The 20,956-nt window shown below is 32.8% G+C and overlaps 1 protein-coding gene and 1 non-coding gene across 2 annotated transcripts in view; one reads left to right on the top strand and one right to left on the bottom strand.

Moving 5' to 3' along the window:
• The window catches only part of LOC144839162 (uncharacterized), a 304,410-nt gene that overhangs the window by 53,853 nt on the left and 229,601 nt on the right, over nt 1–20,956 (bottom strand). The gene's annotated exons all lie outside the window — the stretch shown is intronic.
• Trnai-uau (transfer RNA isoleucine (anticodon UAU)) lies at nt 5,033–5,104 on the top strand. Its single transcript has one exon. It is a non-coding gene; the product is annotated as a tRNA-Ile (tRNA).

The raw sequence follows: 20,956 nt of genomic DNA, 5'->3' as shown, positions 1-20,956 counted from the left end.
ATTTTAACTGCTCCCTTGTGTATAAAAGAGAGAAAATAGTTGAAACCAGGTTGTTCCAAGGTGAATTCATCGTCAACCCGGAAATTAGTTTGACCGCGAAGAATTGAAATTGAGTTGAAAATCTACCGTTGAAATCATAAATTTTGTTAAAAAACTCTTTATAATATCTTCCTAAGATAGAAATATGGAACAAAATCGTAATAGTGAAAACTAATGTTATCAAATTTACATTTCACGGTACATCTGAGATAGATCAGGTAGGTATTCAAGGCAGAGATTTGTACCGACATTTTTCCATTGTGCTCGCCTATGTCAGAATTAACCATAATTTATATATAGATTGTTTTATTACCTCAACTACAACAGTAAATAATAGTGCAGACAACGGGCAACCTTGATGTACTCCACATTCCATATTAACACTTTTTGAAACCCATCCGTTATTTTTAACCATACATCTTGTACCTGTGTATATTACATTTATCCAATGTACAAAAGATAAATCAAAACCAACTTTGTTTAGAACATTTAACATTAGTTTTCTATCTATTGAGTCGAAAGCCTTAGCAAAGTAAAAAAAAATCATGGCTCCTGATATTTGCTTTTCTTTCGTATAAGACAACACATCTTCAATCAGTCTAATATTTTCTCCTTCAAATCTCCCATTAATATATCCTTTTTGATCATTACTGATAATAGACCCTAATTTTTTTAGTCTGTTTGAAAGAGCATGTGCCATTATTTTGTAATCTACATTTAACAATGTAATTGGTCTCCAGTTTTCGAAACTCTCTTTTTCCACTCTTAAATAAAATATTTATTACACCTAACCTTTGTGAGTTACTTAAACTATTAGGCCTATTGTCATAACTGTAATTTAAAGAACTAGATGGTACGCTCGTTTCGCTCGCGTACCATTAGGTCGTGTCCACAGATGGTTCTCAACAGCGTAAAAAATGTACGTACCACAGGACTATAGTACATTGTCGTTTACAGAAACGAATAAAATAGACACGATGATTTATGTAAAATTAGCACCCTGAGAATTAGGCCTTGTCTTAAAAATGAGTCCAATTTTTTTATTTAACTCATTTAAACAAACCCAATTGTGTTTTGTATATAACATTAGAGTTGAGGGATGGGGAAGAGGATGGGAAGAACAATTGTTAAATATATTCTCTATCCACTCAGTAACGAAATATTGTTTTAAATGTTTTATAGACCTATCAATAATATACCACTAAACACAGTAAAACATTTACGATTTATAATACTTTTTTAAAACTGTCCCTGTTATAGTCGATTGAAATAGTAAAGTACATGTAACGATACACCACTACGACGTTTATATTTTTTATAATTACTGTCAGTAATCTACCCACAGTCACAGTAATAAATGTTCTTTGTATATTTTGTTTATATATCTAACAGTAACCACATTCACAGTGAGACAATTTCGATTCAAATGGCGACCAAAAATGGTTAATACGTACAGTATTTACAATATTGTCAAAGTATTGCAATACTATTTATAAGTTTTATTCTCCAATGGCCCATACATTTACCTACTTGTGTTACACCAAGGGCTCCTAAATTTACTTACAAACTGGGAGTCTGGGAGATTAGAATGTTCCATTCATCGCAAATCAATACATTTGTATAAACGTATATTAAATATATCAAAATAGTGTTTTTTTAAAGAAAATCGGCCTGTCTTCAACATTATGATACTGTACTCGAGCTGTTCAACTGGTTTTCAGCTATTAAAAACAATTATCGTAGGAGAAGATAGGAAAATGCGAAGTATCCTCGTATTATTATGTGCAGGTATTTTTCATGAGGACATCCCTTAGACAGTGTATACCACGATCGGAAAACACCCCTATTTGGGGCAAATCGTTGAACCTAAATTCGTTTTAATTGTCAATAACTAATTATCTAACTAAATTTAATTAGTAAACAGGGTTACATCAGGTGGTTAAAATCAGTACCGAGATTCTCACCATTCTAGAAATAACGCGCGATTTACCGAATTTTGCCCTTACGTAAATTTATATATAGACTAGATGGTTCTCGAATACATAGTAATTTCAGCGTTAAAAAAACTGGCGACTTCAAATGTACATGCAGGACAATAATACATGTCGTTTACAGGAACGGTGAATGGTGATTTATGTACTCAACTAAAATTAGCACTCCGGGAATTACTTTCGAAAAAGTAAGTTATCATAAAATAAGAAACAAACTGAATTTGTGTTTTGTATGTAACATTAGGGTTGAGGGATGGGGAAGAAGATGGGTGCAAAGACGAACAATTTTTAAATATATTCTTTATCGATTTAGTAACGAAATAGTAATTGTTTTCATGTTATACAAATAATATACCACTAAACACAGTAAAACATTGCGATTTAATACTTTGTTGAAACTTTCACCGTCATAGTCGACTGAAATAGTACAGTACATGTAACGATACATCACTAATACGACGTTTATATTTGTTTGTAGTTACATTATTAATAAATACAAACGTTCAGAAGGAACTGTCAGTAATAAAGTAGTCTATTTGGGGCAAATCGTAAATTCGCTTTAATCGTATACCACGATCGGAAAACACCCCTATTTGGGGCAAATCGTTGAACCTAAATTCGTTTTAATTGTCAATAACTAACTATCTAACTAAATTTAATTAGTAAACAGGGTTACATCAGGTGGTTAAAATCAGTACCGAAAGTACGAACTAACTTTATATACCATCGAGTAAAAATTCTAGAAATAAACCGCGATTTACCGAATTTTGCCCTTACGTAAATTTATATATAGATTACACAAAATATCTTTTAGATATTCCCAAAAATTACGATAGAATTCGACACTTAGTCCATCAGAACCTGGACTTTTGTTCAACTTCATATTAGATATTGCTTTTGTTAGTTCTCCTTCTGTTAATATTTCCTCACATTCTATTTTATCTTTATTCGGAAGTTTTTAACCGTAGTATTTTGTAAATATTTATTTATTTCATTTTCTGTTCTGTTCTATTTAAAATACAGATGTTCATAGAATGTAATTTGTTCCTCTAGTATCTCGTGAACTTCTGTAGTATGTTTTCCATTACTTTTTTAAGATCATAGTAATGTGTTTCCTTTTTGCATTATTTTTCTGTAATCCTAAAAAAAAAATTGTTATTTCTTTCCCCTTTTCAAACCATTTAATCTCTTGATCTGACTATGGCGCCTTTTGCTTCACAATGATAAATCGTGTCTAAGTCATTAGTTTTATTTTTTAATTTTCTTCTATATTTTGATCGTATGCGATATTAAGTTTGTTTGTTAATTCATTGACATTAACTTATTAACATTCATCTCTTTTTTTTTACTTGCACAGAATTTAGCAGAAAATTCTTTTATTTTTATTTTAAGTAGTTCCCACAGTACGTCCGAAGTAAGATTATTTTAATTTTCTTTAATATTTTCAATAATTCCTTTTATTTTTATTTTGTATTCTTCATCTTTAAGAACACTAGTTAATTTTTCATATTCCTGGACCAGCTTTTTGTTGATTAACTAATGTCGGTAGACATCACATCACCATTTTTATAAAGGGCACTTGAGATGCACCAAAGATCTAACCTCCTGTACGTGCTTTTGCGTCTCCACGTAAATTGAGTTTTTGTTTTGTGATAGATATTATCTATTACTTTATTTTTTGTCATGCAATTTTTTAAAACAGATGGTGACTTGCCGTATTGATTTACACTATTTTTTTGATCTAATTTTCTAAAATACAATTCATATCACCTCCAATTATTGTATATTCTTCTTTTTTAAAACACATCAATTCAATCTTTTTTGAAGAAGTTCGCTTTTATGGATTCTGTTGATTCGCGTCAACCAATCAAAGAGAGAGAATCCAAAATCTTTTAACCGTGAGCCCTCATAGACTCTCTTTTCCCAGACGTTTTTTGGGTCCAGCAGCTGGGATCTATAAATTATAGTCAAAGTTTACAAAGTCGCAAAACTGTCGGTCTTAGATAATACAGCTACCGCTATGAAAAAGCTTCTTAATGAGTATATCCTCTTGGAACATAGCTGGCGAGAGCCGCGGCGCGAAAATTGTTCCTCTTTGTACCTATCCTTATCCCCAACCCTCAACACTAATGTTACAAAACACAAATTGGGTTTGTTTAAATGAGTCCAAATCCAAAAATTGGACTCATTTTGTGACAAGTTTCTCTTTCGGAAGTACTGTAATTTCCAGAGTGCTAATTTTGGTTGACTACATAAATCATGTGTCTATTCATTTGTTTCTGTAAACGACAATGTTTAATAGTCCTGCGGTACGTACATTTGAAATCGCCATTTTTTTTACGATGAAATTACTATATATTACTATATTAATTAGTAAACAGGGTTACATCAGGTGGTTAAAGTCAGTACCGAAAGTGCGAACCAACTTTATATACAATCGAGTAAACAGTCTAGAAGTAACGCGCGATTTAGCGAATTTTGCCCTTACGTAAATTTATATATAGATATGATGCCTGGTAGTATTGTATATTAGGTAGAGCATTAGTGCTAGTGGCAGCAATTTATAAGATATAATAATGAATACAATCGTACAGATCATACCGTATGAAAAGGGTAAGTAAAGCAGATAAGTAGTCTATAAACGTCTAAGGTCTTTTGTCTCTATGTTTTGTATTTTTCTAAAATTTGACTAATAAAAATAAAAAGGTACTTTTACCATTATCTGATTTGCAATATCCATTATAACAGAAACACACGTGAGTATCCAAACCAGAATGACCATGGTGATAGGTTTCGTCTTCACAATTTCCGTAGTATTCCTTTACAAAAATTAATATTACTATGATTACAATTGATTTACATATACACAATATTATTTAAAAACTGTTGCGTCTTAAAAGTTGTAATTTATTCTTACTTGTTAAGCCTCCACTGATTGTGAGGGCATTTGTTGTATGAGAGAATGTATCTGGTGGGTGAAACTCTGTGATAATACCATATATGGCTCTGTGGTCTAGTGGTATGATACTCGCGCTATAAGCGAGAGGTCGCCGGTTCGAATCCCGCCAGAGACATTTTTTCATACAATAAAAAATAGCGAACTTTCGCCGATGAGCTATACTCGACGCGATTATAAGATCATGTTCCGAATATGAGCACTGTTTCTATAATTTGACAGTATGATTTAAATATAATTTATACAGTGTTACGCAACACAATTGATTTATATATATATATATATATTTAAAAGGCAACACACAAATGTTTTGTCCGCCATGCACGCCGCCGTGCGATATCCGATCCTTCTGAATGTTACATCCATCCATTTTGCTACGGAGATGGTCATCGGCTATATGAAATGTTCTTAAACCAAATATTTACTGAATTATGACTTATTATTAATAAAAAAAAAAATATCTCATCAGATTAAGGACGGTATCTACAACTTGCAAGTGTATATAAATAGATAGTGTAAAATATTTGTTCAATTTCCAAGAAAATGCAATATTTACTGACAGCATACATTGCATATTTATAATAAACATTTAGCCTACCAGACGTATGTTATGTTAAACTTTCTTTCAATTCTTCAATGAATTTAAAACTCCCATTCGCCTTACTGTACATCTACCATTTGGCGCCTATCATAATTAATTTGTTTACTTTGGATTTTCTAATTTGTAAAATGCATTTTAATTTCACAGTTAAATAAATAAATGAAACATTGTTTTAATTTTACATTGTAGTGCTTGCATCAGCTTAAATGAGGGATACAGTACCTACAAGTCCCATTGTATCATCGTATTCGGGATTTTTATCACCTGTATTTTTTATTTCAGTTATAAAAGTCTGCTAATTTCCAGTTTATTGATCAGTAAACGTAGTTGTCCCTATATGTTAGTTTTCGATTTTTGTCTATCCAATCCAAGTAAAATTTGTAATGAAAGTCCTACATTCAAATAAGTGTTAATGTATAAAGCCCACTATGAAGTAATTTATAATTCTTCCATAAGCCTAATTACATGTACACGAATACAGTATTGATAAAAGTGTCGAATTTTCAGTCGCATCTGTGTTGTGTATCAAAGTTATACGCATTGTATTTCAGTAATAAACAGGTACTACACTCCAAAAACAACGCGGAGCTTTTAAACACATGTAACACATGTTTAGCAAACGTTTGCGTTTAGAAAAAAGTTTAAAAGTTCATGTTTAAAAATGTTGAGTTAGCGCACTGATTTTGTGTTTAAACTCTCCACGTGTTTAGCTTTATTGGGTGTTTAGAAAGTGCAAACTGTAAACAATAAGGCTCCACACTTTACCTCCACACTTTCAGAATTTAAACACGTGGAACTTCCATAGTGTTGTGAGTAAATGTGTTTAGCATTTAAATATGTTTAGCTCTAAAGGGTTGAGGTTTTGTTATGTTATGTATGGCGTTTAGAATCAAAACGTGTGTTTAGGTATTTCATAGGTTGCTGGCGCTACCATAAAATTTACCTCAGTTTTCAATTTGAAATTTACCGCTTCAGCCATTTTATTTCCACTGAAGAAGATCGAGGCAAGTTAGGAGCAATATATACGGTAAATATCAAGATTTATTATATCATTGTCATCAAGATATACTGGGAATGGAATCAACTTCCGTTTTTGTTAGGGTTATTCCATTATAAAAGTAGGGCTGTGTGGTTATATATTTTGTGTGCGGGTACGTCAATAAGATTGATATTGAGGGCGCACTACTATCAATTGACTGGTTCCCGGCCTACCGCCTGGTAGTTGTAAATCCTGATTCTGTTCAACAACTACAATACAAATGTTTTGGGGCCTATACATAATCACGCTGCTGGTCTAGCCCGCTACGTCACAAGAGATGACTCATTTATAAGCTGAAAGCAAGCAGCAGTCACACTGACGTTTTTGCTAAAATGCATACTCGACTATAATTTACAGGTCCTAGCTGCTGGACCCAAAAAACGTCTGGGAAAAGAGTCTATGAGGGTCTACGGTTAAACGATTTTGGATTCTTGCCCTTTGATTGGTTGATCCAATTTGAAGTCACGTTGTCTCTAGAGGGTATTCAGTTGCATGCCTACAGTTCAGGTTGAGGTCACAGACAAACAAGCTACAGCACATTCAAGTTCAAAATTGACCATTTTTAAATGCCATTTTTTAATTAGTAGATTAACATTCATTGTTGGAAAGGTACACATGTCTTCTTTCAAATGCTATGTATACAATAACTAATGAAATAATGGGCATGTGATTCATAATTAAAGAACTATCTGTGATTAAAGGACATCTTTTTATTAATTAATCATAAATTAATCAAAAGAACAATGATTAATTTTAAAATGTCGATCGGCGTTTTTTGTAAGAAATATTTCTTGTTATATTGTATATCTAATAATGTTTTAATTATTTTTTACAAATAAAGGCGGATCATCAATAAAATAATATGATACAAATTCTAGACACATACGCCTTTTCACTAATAAAGTTTAATGTACTAATGAAATCAACCTGGTGTTATCGATCTGCCACACATTAGAACAATATAGGGTGAAGACGGAATTTTACAAAATGCAAATCATTCATGTATACTTTTTATAAATGTTGTTACAGATTTCGATATGCTGTTGTATATAAATATTCTGATACATAGAATAGCAAAATTATAGATAGCAAACAATAAACCAAACATAACAACAACAACATTATTTGACAATGTACTTTTATTTAGAAATTTAATTCAAACATAATATAAATATTTTGGTCCAATATTTTATTAAAATACATCATTATTAAATACTTAACTTACATAATTATTTAATTATTATGTATTACACTACGGTTAAGTTTAAGTTACTGTGTTTGTGGGTAAATTTTTGAAATGTGTAAATTATGTTTTGAAATCCTACGTAAAGCTTTGCCAAACTTTTCCCTCTACATAAACTCGTCTAGGTACTCACTTAACCACGCTCTCTTAATCCCTGCGTTTTGATTTTGCTTTGTTCCAATATGATTCCATGTTCTGGGTGTGTGTTACATCTATGAGATTCACGAAGTGTCTCGAAAAATTAACCGTGCGGTTTTTGGCGATTCCTGGAATAGCAGCGACTTGCCTGTAAGCCACCCACATGTCAGAATAAATGATGGTGCTTGGTCTGGCTTTATCTTCGGTAATTGGCAGAAGTGTGGCCGCTTATCTGTCTTCCACAACCTGAAGATATCCTCGAGCTGGTTTTGTTGTTGTGTCGACAAAACCAAAAACTCACATTTCAAAAAAAAAATAAAAACATTAAAAAAATTATTAAAGGGAGGAGACGATCTTGTTGTATCCCGAGGAAGGAGAACGAAAAGTTAATGCAAGTGTTTTTTTGTGAAGTGTAAGTAAAGTATAAGTGTATCTATACCTTCATATTGTGAATAAACAGCTCTTGTCAATCTGCACCAAGACCGCCAAGTAAAGTTGGAGTTTGCAGGAGGTTCTGGGAGCAAATGTCTCACAAGAATCCATACTGCTGGATAACCACCTTTGGTTTGAGACCAGTGTGTACGATTGCTTGAAAAAAATATGTAAACAATTGTTATTGATATGAAATATACGAATTTAATTTGTTCACTACATCACATGCTGCAGCATAATAATGTACACAACAAATCGATACATTAATAGAAACGGTTTTTTTTGTAGATGTGTTTGTGGTCAATTAGCAGCGTTAACATGATTCAACAATCAAACGGTCAAATCGGTAACTTAATTGCAGGTTTATTGAGGTAAACGTTTAAGATTCTTACTTAGGTCTACATGTTTGACAGACGTTTATGTTGCCCAGTGGTATACAAGGTTTAACCAATCATACATTGCTATCTTCTGTCCAGCAAGAAAGGTACTCGTCCTTATTGCAATTATTCGACGGAAACGATGACAACGCTAAAGCAATCCATCTAATATGAATGGAAAACAAATAAGTTGAAATAAATGTTTTTATATTTTGGATCTAACATCGATTAGTAATAACTGAATAATGGTACATTACTAAATAATTGCACATAAAATGCAGGTTTAATTAAGACATAAAGTATAGAGAATAGATAAGAAAAACATATATCGGTAAATAACGGAATAATGATACGTTACTAGATAATTGCATATAAAATGCAGGTTTAATTAAGACATAAAGTATGCATTAGGTAAGAAAACTTCTATTGGTAAGTAACGGAATAATGATAATAATAATAACGTTACTAAATAATTGCACATAAAATGCAGGTTTAAGTAAGACATACATTAGATAAGAAAAATGTCTTTTGGTAAGTAACGGAATAATAGTACATAAAATTACTAAGTAATTGCACATAAATATTTAAATAACGCTTTTTAAATGTAATAATAATAATGATGTGAACACTTACAGTTGCGAGTAGACATTATATTTGTACATGACAGTACGAGCAATCATTGACCGTTGGATAAAGACACTTTAATGGCAAATGCTCATGTAGTCATCACATCCATTAAACAAATGTGGTCCTATATTTGGCAGCATGGTCCTTGGTTTAAATCGCAGTAAAATCAAATCGAGTACGCAGTAAAATATCGGAGTAGTATAATAGTTGAAAGTCTTTCGGAAAATAAGTGATTAAAAGATCTTGGTTTATATACATGTGTCATATTTTAGTTTTTATACACAGCTCCATGTCGGCATGAGTGTGATATTGTTGCTTTATTTGCAATAGGCCTATAATAAGTATTGTAAACTTAACGCATTGTTGTTGCGACGCGTGGCCGGCCATGGTGGTGATAAAGACCGAATTGAGTACTACTACTGTAATCTTTATTAAATGTGCTACGTTTATTGTTAAATAAATCATATTTTGTATTTGTAACTGGAATAAAAACTAATTCCTTTATACTTTCTGTATCTTTAAAAACGTTAAATTAGTCTACCAAACTTTTTTTCCATCCTTCAATAAATTTAAAACACAGAAAGTGAGATTTCAATTGCGACTCTTGCATATATAGTTTTTCCTTGCGTTTGAAATAATGTTGATCAGCAGGTGCAGGTCTCCCACCCACCTAACTGCACATCTACCCTTGGCGCCTATCATTTGTTTACTTTGGATTTTCTAATTTGTAAAATGCATTTTAATTTCACAGTTAAATAAATAAATAAATGAAATATTGTATTAATTTTACATTGTAGTGCTTACATCAGTTTACATGAGAGATTGTCAACGTCGTATCACCTGTAGTTGATTTCAGTTATAAAAGTCTGCTAATTTCCAGTTTATTAATCAGTAAACGTAGTTGTCCCTATATGTTAGTTTTCGATTTTTGTCTATCCAATCCAAGTAAAATTTGTAATGAAAGTCCTACATTCAAATAAGTGTTAATGTATAAAGCCCACTATGAAGTAATTTATAATTCTTCCATAACCCTAATACATGTACACGAATACAGTATTGATGAAAGTGTCGAATTTTCAGTCGTATCTGTGTTGTGTATCAAAGTTATACGCATTGTATTTCAGTAATAAACAGCTACTATCTGTAGGGAAACATTTGTTTTTACTGTACTGTAATCATTATTTAAAATAATAATGTTTCATTATTTACATATCTACGGACGTACAGCCATTTTCAAAACTCTTTTCAATATTATGTTCTAGCCTATGAAAATCTGAATTTTCAATTGCCTAATAATACCATGCCTACTTCATCTATATTATTTTCTTGCTGTTAATTTAACTGATGTTTGTTAAAGAAAAAATTTCAACATTATATTTTGTGGAATTTCTTTTGCACAATTAATGTCAAAACTGATTTAACGGCATTATGTTTGCACATCAGTGGATTACGAAATGTATGCACAAATGTGTTTGTTTACACAAAAATGTGACTCTTTGCACATTTCACGGTTCAGCACGGTATCTAAAACGTATACATACTTATTTATATAACGGTCTGATAATTTCAACCTGAATACTTATTTATATATATATATATATATATATATATATATATATATATATAAGTATGTAAAATGTTTTGTTAAAATGCATTTTACTGACGGCGTACATTGCATACTTATAATAAATATTTAGCCTACCAGACCTATGTTATGTTAAACTTTCTTTCAATCCTTTGTGTATATCAATGGATTTTTAAAACAATGAAAATAAGATTTCAATTGCAACTCTTGAATATAGTTTGACAAGTTTTCTCGGTTAAAATCTGTTAATTAGTAGAGGGCTTACACCCGTCGACGACGGGTACTAATGCTAGTGCTTTATATTCTTACCTTATTAATGAACTCGTAAACAATTACATCGCCTACTACATTGATATTGTTTATATCATCGTTTTTAGCGCAATTCAAATAACACACACTACTCATTGTGTCGTAAGAAACTGACTGGCACAACTGATCCTTCTGGCAGGAAACGATGCATCGGCCTACAGAAAGACTCTTGAAACTGTGTATTATGTGGCCGGGTAACGTAACACCAGGTTCGGTTTTCTTCATTATGCTAGATCGTTGGTGTTTTCTTTCAACCAATTCTAGACTTGCTGGATCTCAATTGAGATACAAATAAAATAAGCCAAAAGATAAATCAAAACGATAAAGTAAAACACAAAAAAATAAATTATAGATATGTAATATAACGCTAACAAATTTAAAAAGCTTTTTGAAATATATTCAATGAATACTATTTTCATTGTTTTAGTGTGAATCTATGACTTGCCTCGCAGCTTAAAATATGTTTGGATTCGCTACGACTGTGCTAGTGTAACGTGGGGTTTTGGGTATCTTCCTCTTATTCGTTACTTGTCCCTATTGTCTCGTGGCAGAATGTCACACAGTTGTCCAAATATAACTTCAATACACGACAGAATAAAATCGGATTTTGTCCAGAGACAGTTTTTATTCAAGATTAACGTGCAATAGAGATTTCTGGCTAAGTGCCACAATAATCAAAAATCTATTCTGTTTTATTCAATTCAAAACAATTTGTTAACTCTCCTCCTCTTGACCAGTACATCCATATTTAAGGAACGGTCCTAATTAATATGCATGTACTGGGGACTATTTGATGATGAAGAATAGTGATTGATGAAGGATGTGGGTTATAGGAAAGTGAATAAAGAGTCCCCTATGGACAGGAAGAAACCACTAGGATTGTTAATAATTATAATAGAGAGAAATAGTGAAAAAGTGTTGTTGACTTGATGGTCAGAGTGTTACACTAGCTCAAATTCAAGACTACGATGGTTGTTTGTACAAATTTGTCATACCTTTGATTGATATCAAAAATATAAGTAATGTCACTGTTTTATGTCTTTCCACCATGATGTCGTTTCAATAACCCTAATGTTTTTAAGAAAGGATGGATTGGTAAAACATAATATTGAAGCGTTGATATTAACTTAAAGTTCATTTTAAAATAAGTGAATTTTTTACTGTATAACAAATTATAATATATAAACTTAGTGGGATTATAATTGTGTTTAACTACTGTGGAGTAGCTTTTTGTCAGGGAGTTGAGAATTTGTCAGATGTTTTGCCCTACTCTGACTTAATCTGTACATTATAATACTAAGTGCATTGAGTACACTTTCGGACAAGTTCGCAAGTAATTCTTGGGTGGGACTTACTTCGAGCTCAAGTACGCAGCGGGTACTGCACCAACAGGATTGTAAATGTGTTTAACTACTACTACTACTCAGGGAGTTGAGTAATTGGTTGGATGTTTTGCCCTACTCTGATCTAACTCCTAGCCATCAGCGCAAGCTCGGTGGTCTAGAGGTATGAACGCTAATCTGGAGGTCGTGGGTTCATTTAATTTAATTTCATTTATTTCACTTCACTAATAACTTAAATAAAGTGGTGAGCCTAAAATAAAGCATAGCTTGTAGTGAGTAGGCTCCTCAAAATAAAAATATAAATAATATTACAAAATTAGGAACTCCAAAAACAACAACAGACTTCATATAATAATGAAGATTCTTTTTTCTTAACTATTATGTTTTCTCTAACACATACTTTTAACAAGTTTAAAAAATAAAAGAAGTAGAGTAGTAATACATAAATTATTTAAGTTGAATCCAAATATGTAAACAACAACAAAAAATACAAAGAACCTTCAACCAATAATAGTTTAAATTGACGTTTAAATAAGGATCAGTTATGTGATTTTTTAAGAGATAAAGGTAGAGAATTTCAGAGTTTAGGTTCATTGTATACAAAGGTGTTCATTTTAAGACGTGTTCGAGTGATAGGTGATACTGATCTTTTTTGTCTTGTTTGATGAGTGTGATGTTATTTATTGTTGTGAATTTACTAATATGGGTGGCAAGTGTCCAGCGTTTAATTGAAACATGTTGACACCAACATTAAGTCTATAATGGTCCCTAATGTTTACAATTTAATTTTTTTTTTTTGCCCCCGAGATAATTCTGAGAGCTCGAATCTGGATCAATACAATTTTAATTATAATTTATTTTAAAACATTACCCCAATCAAGAACACCATAATTTTAGTACGATAAAATAAGAATAGAATATTAAGTATTTAGTACTTTTTGAAGAAATATTGATTTTAATTTATACATCATAACACCATTATTTGCAAAGGTAATTAACGTGGGGCTTTCCAGTCGAGTCTGTCGTCAATAAATATACCAATACATTTCAATTTATACATCATACCAACATTTTTTTAATAATTTGCAAAGGTAATTAACGTTGGCTTTCCAGTCGAGTCTGTCGTCAATAATTTTTTTTTTTTTTTTTGATTAATGTAAACATTATTGAAAATAATATATTTTGGTAACATGCAACTAAACTACATAAAATTGGTTTTTAACATATTTAGTGATAACTTGTTTGCATGTATCAAAGTAGTCTAAAAATCATTAGCAATTAGTATTGACGACATAACATTATATATAATTGAAATCATTTGCATAAATTATGAAGAGAAGTGGGCCCATAATCGAATTCTGGAGACACCACATGTAACGGACCTAAAGACCTTCATCAGTGAAAGTGAAGGGCTAGTGTAAATTGCCCGAAAGCTCTGCTAACTTTTCTGGCTGTTTTACTTTTTCGTTTTGCTTTAGCTTTTCGCTTTTTTTGTGTATCTCCATTGAGATCCTGCCACTGATAGCCACACCATTGTCATTTTTTCAGTATTTTGCCTTTGGATTTATATATTATATACACTAATATATAGTAATATTAATATTTAACATAATAATAGTTATAATACTTTGTGTCAACATTTTTGTTTTTAGTAAATTATAAATAGGTAAAGGAAAATAATAAATTAGACATATAGATAAGTATTTTCTTTCTGGCATGTTTAGAAAAAAAAATTACAGCTTCGAGTTCAATTACCCAAGAATTACTTGCGATTCTTTCCGCAAATGTTCTCAATGTACTTAGTATAAAGTACAAATTACATCAGAGTAGGGCAAAACATCTGACCAATACATTTAGTAGCATAGTACTAGTAATTCAACAGCATGGATGCCTAGACAGATAGTGTATATGCAATTAGATCATAATAAAACACTACAGATTAGCCCTTCCTAGCTCACAGCCTAGTAACTGTGATTGAAACACTTACCTTACTGAATACGCACCATATACCCAGTTTCCAGGCAAAAGAAAAGTGTTACACCGTGCTCTAAAACGTTCATATAAGGGTTCTGAATTGTGCGCAGTCGCATAAGCTGTCGAACAATGTCGTTTCATCATAGGCCTACCTTTCGATTCAGCCTATTAATGCCTGTGGAATGCTAATGTTTAGAACAGATTATAACTGTACTATGTACAGTATATTAAAAGATGCAACACAACTGTGCAAACGAAAATCTTATGTCTTAAGAATTTCAAACTGTGAAATTAATAATAGATAGATACATTTATACTGATATAGATACAGTAAATAGCAATATACATTAAATATCAAACATGTCATAGTAATGGTCAACAACCTTGAATATATATGCCAATTACAACTAGAAGATATAAAATGTGCAAACTTCTATTTAATTGAAGCCGAAGTATAGTCATGTTCCGGGACCACTCTATTAGTAGACTTTCTTCATTAGTGCTTCTATGAATGGATGACTTTTGGGAACGCTAGTACCATACCCAGACTAAAAATAAATACTATTTGGTCCTATTGCGATAATCTTCTTCGTCTTTAAACGGTTACAAATGTGAAAAATAACACGATTCTAATAATCTAAGTGACCCGCTATAAATCCCAAAATGCATTGCGCGCGGATTGATATTTTCGTTTTTCTTCTTTGATTCACCCACTTTCGATCGATCGTGAAGGCTAAAACAAATGGAAGAAACTTTTCAGCAAAAATACCGGGTTTTCCCCAATTTGTATTAACGAATTCTGGCAAAAAACAGAAATAAAATTAATGCAGCAACTAGACAACGTCGGTCTAGGCCTATCATCCACGATCGAGAGGACATTCATCACGAGCTACTTAGTTAGTGCATTGTTTCTCTCTTATTATCATAATTTACCATAAAAAGTACATTTAAGACAAGGAATGACCTAGTTTAATGTTTTTAAAGTAATATAGGCCTATGCATTATGTTTACAAAACGTAAAAAAATGGTAGGGAATGAGTGTTTAAATTAGCTGAGTATTATTTTAATTATACATATCTATTCTAATGTTACAGTGCTAAATTTCAATTGAACCAGCATATTTTAAGTTACAAAGAAACAAAATTCCCTCTTTTAGAGTGCAGGTAATTCAGGTAAAAGTTACCGTTAGACATCTTACTGTAGTTAGTTATTACGTTATTTTAATAGATGATGTTATTAATGCTTGTATTTAAAGATTGTCGATATCGATATTGGAATCATTACTATTATATGTTCAAACGCAAAAAAAGTATATATTTAGCCGATATTCTGGTCTAAAACGGTTGTTCCCCCTGTATACACTTTCCCCTTAGGGCAACTATTAATGTACTTTTTACATCTTAAATATAATACTATACAGTACGTGACTGGTAAAATATTCGTTTTGAGTCAACTTCGTTTCGTTCGCCTCGTCTAAACTAGGACGAGGTGATACACCCTTGAAGAGGGGTCAGGAAACATACAGTGAAGGATTATTGTTTATAAAATTAATGTTGCACAATCATATTATTAAATTATCATTATTATAAATTTAAGAAACGAAAAAAACATACATTCTACAGTTACACACTGAGTAGTTATCGTCTGTGGTAATTACAGATTACAGAACTACCACGATCACCAAGACTACCACGACCACGGCGAGCACTCTGACTACCACGACAGACACGACGAAGGACGACAACCTCGACCATGACCACCATCACAATAACCACCACTACCTCCAACCCCCATCATTACCACAGCAACTACCATCACCACCACAAACACTATCACCACCACCATCATCACAAACACTATCACCACCGCCATCAACACCACAAACACTATCACCACCATCATTATCACCACCAAAAACAATTTCATCGCCACAATCATCACCACCACAAACTCTATCACCACCACCATATCACAAACACTATCACCACCATCACCATGCCACCACACACACTATCACCACCATCAAAACCACAAACTCTGTCACCGCCATCATTACAACAAATAGTATTACCACCCCATCATAACCACCACAAACACTATCACCACCACTATTATCACAAACACTATGACCACCACAAACACTATCACCACCATCATTATCACCACCAAAAACACTTTCATCGCTACAATCATCACCACCACAAACTCTATCACCACTACCATATCACAAACACTATCACCACCATCACCATGTCACCACACACACTATCACGACACCACCATCAAAACCACAAACTCTGTCACCGCCATCATTACAACAAATAGGATTACCACCCCATCATAACCACCACAAACACTATCACCACCACCATCATCACAAACACTATCACCACCACCATCAACACCACAAACACTATCACCACCCTCATTATCACCACCAAAAACACTTTCATCGCCACAATCATCACCACCATAAACTCTATCACCACCATCATATTACAAACACTATCACCACCATTAGTATCCCTATTTTAAGTCTAAAAAGGGCCAATCTGGGAAAAAATTAGAAACAAGTGTTTCTCAACTGATTTGAGTTATATAGGTTCTATATATCCACAAAAAAAAAAGGTCCAGCTCATCTGGCCTGGGGAAAGCCGCCATTTTGGATTTTTAAAATGGCCGCCATAAAATACATATTTTTGCTCATATATCAGCTTCCACATCATGTATGGATATGATTTTGGTGGCAAAGTATATATTTTGAGGGTCAAGGATTTCAATTACAACATTTTTTTGAAGTTCACTTAATGGCCATCATTTTGTTTTTCAAAATGGTCGCCATAAAATACAGGTTTTGCTAATTTCGTAGCTCCTATACATAATGAAGACATGATTTTGATAACTAAGTCTATGTTTTGATTGTTACAGAATAAAAAATCAGCATTCTAAAATACAGAGTCGGAAAGTGATCAGATCTTCTTATTCCATTTAGGACCAAACTTCATAGTTGAAGGCTTCTGCTCCACTGGCTTTAGATGTTGCTTCTTTTTTTTTAATACAGTTTGTTAAATACAGTAATAGTTTTAAAATTCCCAACCATACTGATTACGACCAAAGAGGTACACAAGAAGATACCAGAGAGTGTACTGTAACTATCATTCGCGAGAAGAAACTAATAAACAAGATATTCTAAAGAAGTTACATAGACATGTAAAGATATTTTTCAAATATAAAGAGAAGCATGGCCAACTTGCAGTTAAAAGTACAACTTATGGATAAATCAAGTAACATATCTTATGAATACATGGTAATACACTGGGAGATCAACACTAGTCAGCCTAAATGGTCTGCATTTATGTTTAAATCTAGCTGCTTATCTGCCATCCTAATAACCTTCGATCAACCAATGTGACGTAAAGTAATAATAATAATTAGAAAAAGAAAACTGGCATTTGTCGTCAAACTCGAAAGATTCTTAAGAGCTTTCTGGGAAAGTCAAAAAGATATCAAGAACATTTAAGCTGTGGCTGTATCATTAGATGGTATAACTTTTTAGTCATGATTGTGCAATTGGGAGCTCCAGGTTCAGCTATAGCATCTACAGTATGCTTTCATATTTGCAGCAGCTGGTCATGGCCAAAATGCCAAAAGTGGACGGCTATATCTGGAAATGCTGAAAGACAAATTTCAAGATACATAAGGTTTTCTCTATTGTCATGTGCTCATGTCTGAAAACTGATTCTTCACCATTATAACACGTTGCATGATATCCATTCTTTTGGAACATCTTGTATTGTATGTATATGGAAATTTGTCGTTCAGGCATATTGGCCATCATGGTCAATTGTCCTATACTATGTCTATATCTGGAGACAAAATGGTACATCCTCATCTCGTGTCATCATTATATGATACATAGCTGCATCTTCTAAGATCTTTAGAATATACAGCTATCTTTAAAGTAGGTTATGCACAACTTCAAAACCTCAACCCACCAGTATGTCCAAAATAACCAAGAAAGCTCCTGAAAAGATAAACTCCTCCGTGTCTGATTATTATGACTGGTAGATGAGCAGCTAGATATACGTTTTGAGAGTGGCTGTACCATTGTATAAACTGTTGACATGTTAATTGGATAAAAAAGAATGATCGGCATTATTAAACTATCGCCGATTTGTCCAGTTATCGCATTATACCTACATGCATAAATCCAGACCAGTTATGGTGAAGTAGTGTTAGTCCCCAGTGTATTAGGTAACCATACATTCAGTCACATAAGATATGTTGCTTTAAATTGCTTTACTTGCTTTATCTATAATGTATCTGATTGGAATATGCTTAACTAAAATTGGCCATGCTTCTCTTTAGGATTTGGAAAATATCTTAAAATGTCGTCTAACAAACTTTTTTAGAATATTTTATTTTTAGGTTCTTCACGCGAATGATATAGTTACAGTACATCGCTGATATCTTCTTGTGTACAGTATCTCATGGGGTCATAATCATTGTGGTTCCCATATATTATCACCAACATATTGACTTATTCTCGTCATCACTTTCCAACTGTATTTCAAAAGCTGAATTTTGTTTTTATTCTGTATCCTTCAAAACATAGGCTTAGCAAAATCATAATCATAGTAGCTCATAAATTAGCAAAAACCTGTAGCTTATGGTGGCCATTTTGACAATCAAAATGGTGACCATTGAGTGAACTTCAAAAAGCTGTATTTAGATTTCTTGACCCTCAAAACATAAACATTGCCACCAAAATCACTTCCATGCACGATGTAGAAGCTGAGGTACGAGGACAAATCTGTAAATTTTATGGCAGCCATTTTGAAAAACAAAATGGCGGGCATTAGGTGAACTTTAAAATCTTATATTTGAATTCCTTGACCTTCAAAACATATACTTTTCTACCAAAATTACGTTCATATGATGTAGAAGCTGAGATATGAGGAAAAATCTGTAAATTTTATAGCAGCCATTTGATTTTCAAAATGGCGGCCATTGGGTGAAATTCAAATTAATGCTGTATTTGGATTCCTTGACCGTCAAAATCTACATGTTGCCACCAAAATCATGTCTATACATGATGTAGAAGCTGAGATAAGCACAAATCTGTATTTTAAGGCGGCCATTTTGAAAAACAAGATGGCGGTTATTGAGTGAACTTCAAAATGCTGTATTTAGATTCCTTGACCCTCAAAACATACACTTTGCCACCAAAATCATTTCCATGCATGATGTAGAAGAGGAGATATGAGCAAAAACCTGTATTTTATGGCGGCCATTTTGAAAATCCAAAATGGCGGCTTTCCCCAGGCCAGATGAGCTGGAACTTTTTTTTGGTGGATATATAGACCCCATATGACACAAATCAGTTGAGAAATACTTGTTTCTAATTTTTTCCCAGAGAAAGTGTAAAATGGGGATACTACATAACCATGCCACCATACACACTATCACGACACCACCATCAAAACGACAAACTCTGTCACCGCCATCATTACAACAAATAGTATTACCACCCGATCATAACCACCACAAACACTATCACCACAACCATAATCACCATCACACACACTATCACCACCATCAACACCACAAACACTATCACCACCTTCAATAAAACAAATAGTATTACCACACCATCAAAACCACCACAAACACTATCACCACAACCATCATCGCCACCACAAATACTATTACCATGGAGGTAAAAAATACTAATACAATCACCACCACTAAAAGTTTCTCTAAATATTTAAAATACATTATACGTAATCATCCAATCTGTTTATAAACAATTAAAATGGTCAAAGGACAACATAGCAATCGAGGTCACAGTGGATTTCTGCCCCCAGTCATTTTGGTTATGGAACGACCAAATTCATGAAACGCAAAAAAAGGACCAAATATGCTATGTTCATTTCGGCCGTCAGTTATGGCGCACCAAATAGCCAGAAATGAGTGTTTACAATATTTTCTTTACCCAGTCTATGAAACGCTACAGAGAACTAATGGCCATTTAAACAAGAGGTATCAGTCGCGCAATGTTATTAAATTGTACTTCTTCATTTCTTATGCACTTGAGTTTATAACAATAATGTGATTCCAAACGTAAAAATGTATCTGTATCTGAAAGACAAAACAATTAGCTTGATAGGCGCGGCACAGAAACAATATTCTTGTTATCGATATATAAAAATGATTATTAATTATTAATACTGGACGTAACGGTAACTAATTATAAAAAAACTAATTTCCATTTGAAAAATAAAACGAAAGCCGAAACAAAA

The sequence above is a fragment of the Antedon bifida genome, chromosome 4 (genome assembly GCF_963402885.1).
Source record: "Antedon bifida chromosome 4, ecAntBifi1.1, whole genome shotgun sequence".
NCBI lineage: Eukaryota > Metazoa > Echinodermata > Crinoidea > Comatulida > Antedonidae > Antedon > Antedon bifida.
The sequence above is the reverse complement of the archived record's forward strand: the minus strand, read 5'-3'. Positions and strand labels throughout refer to the sequence as shown.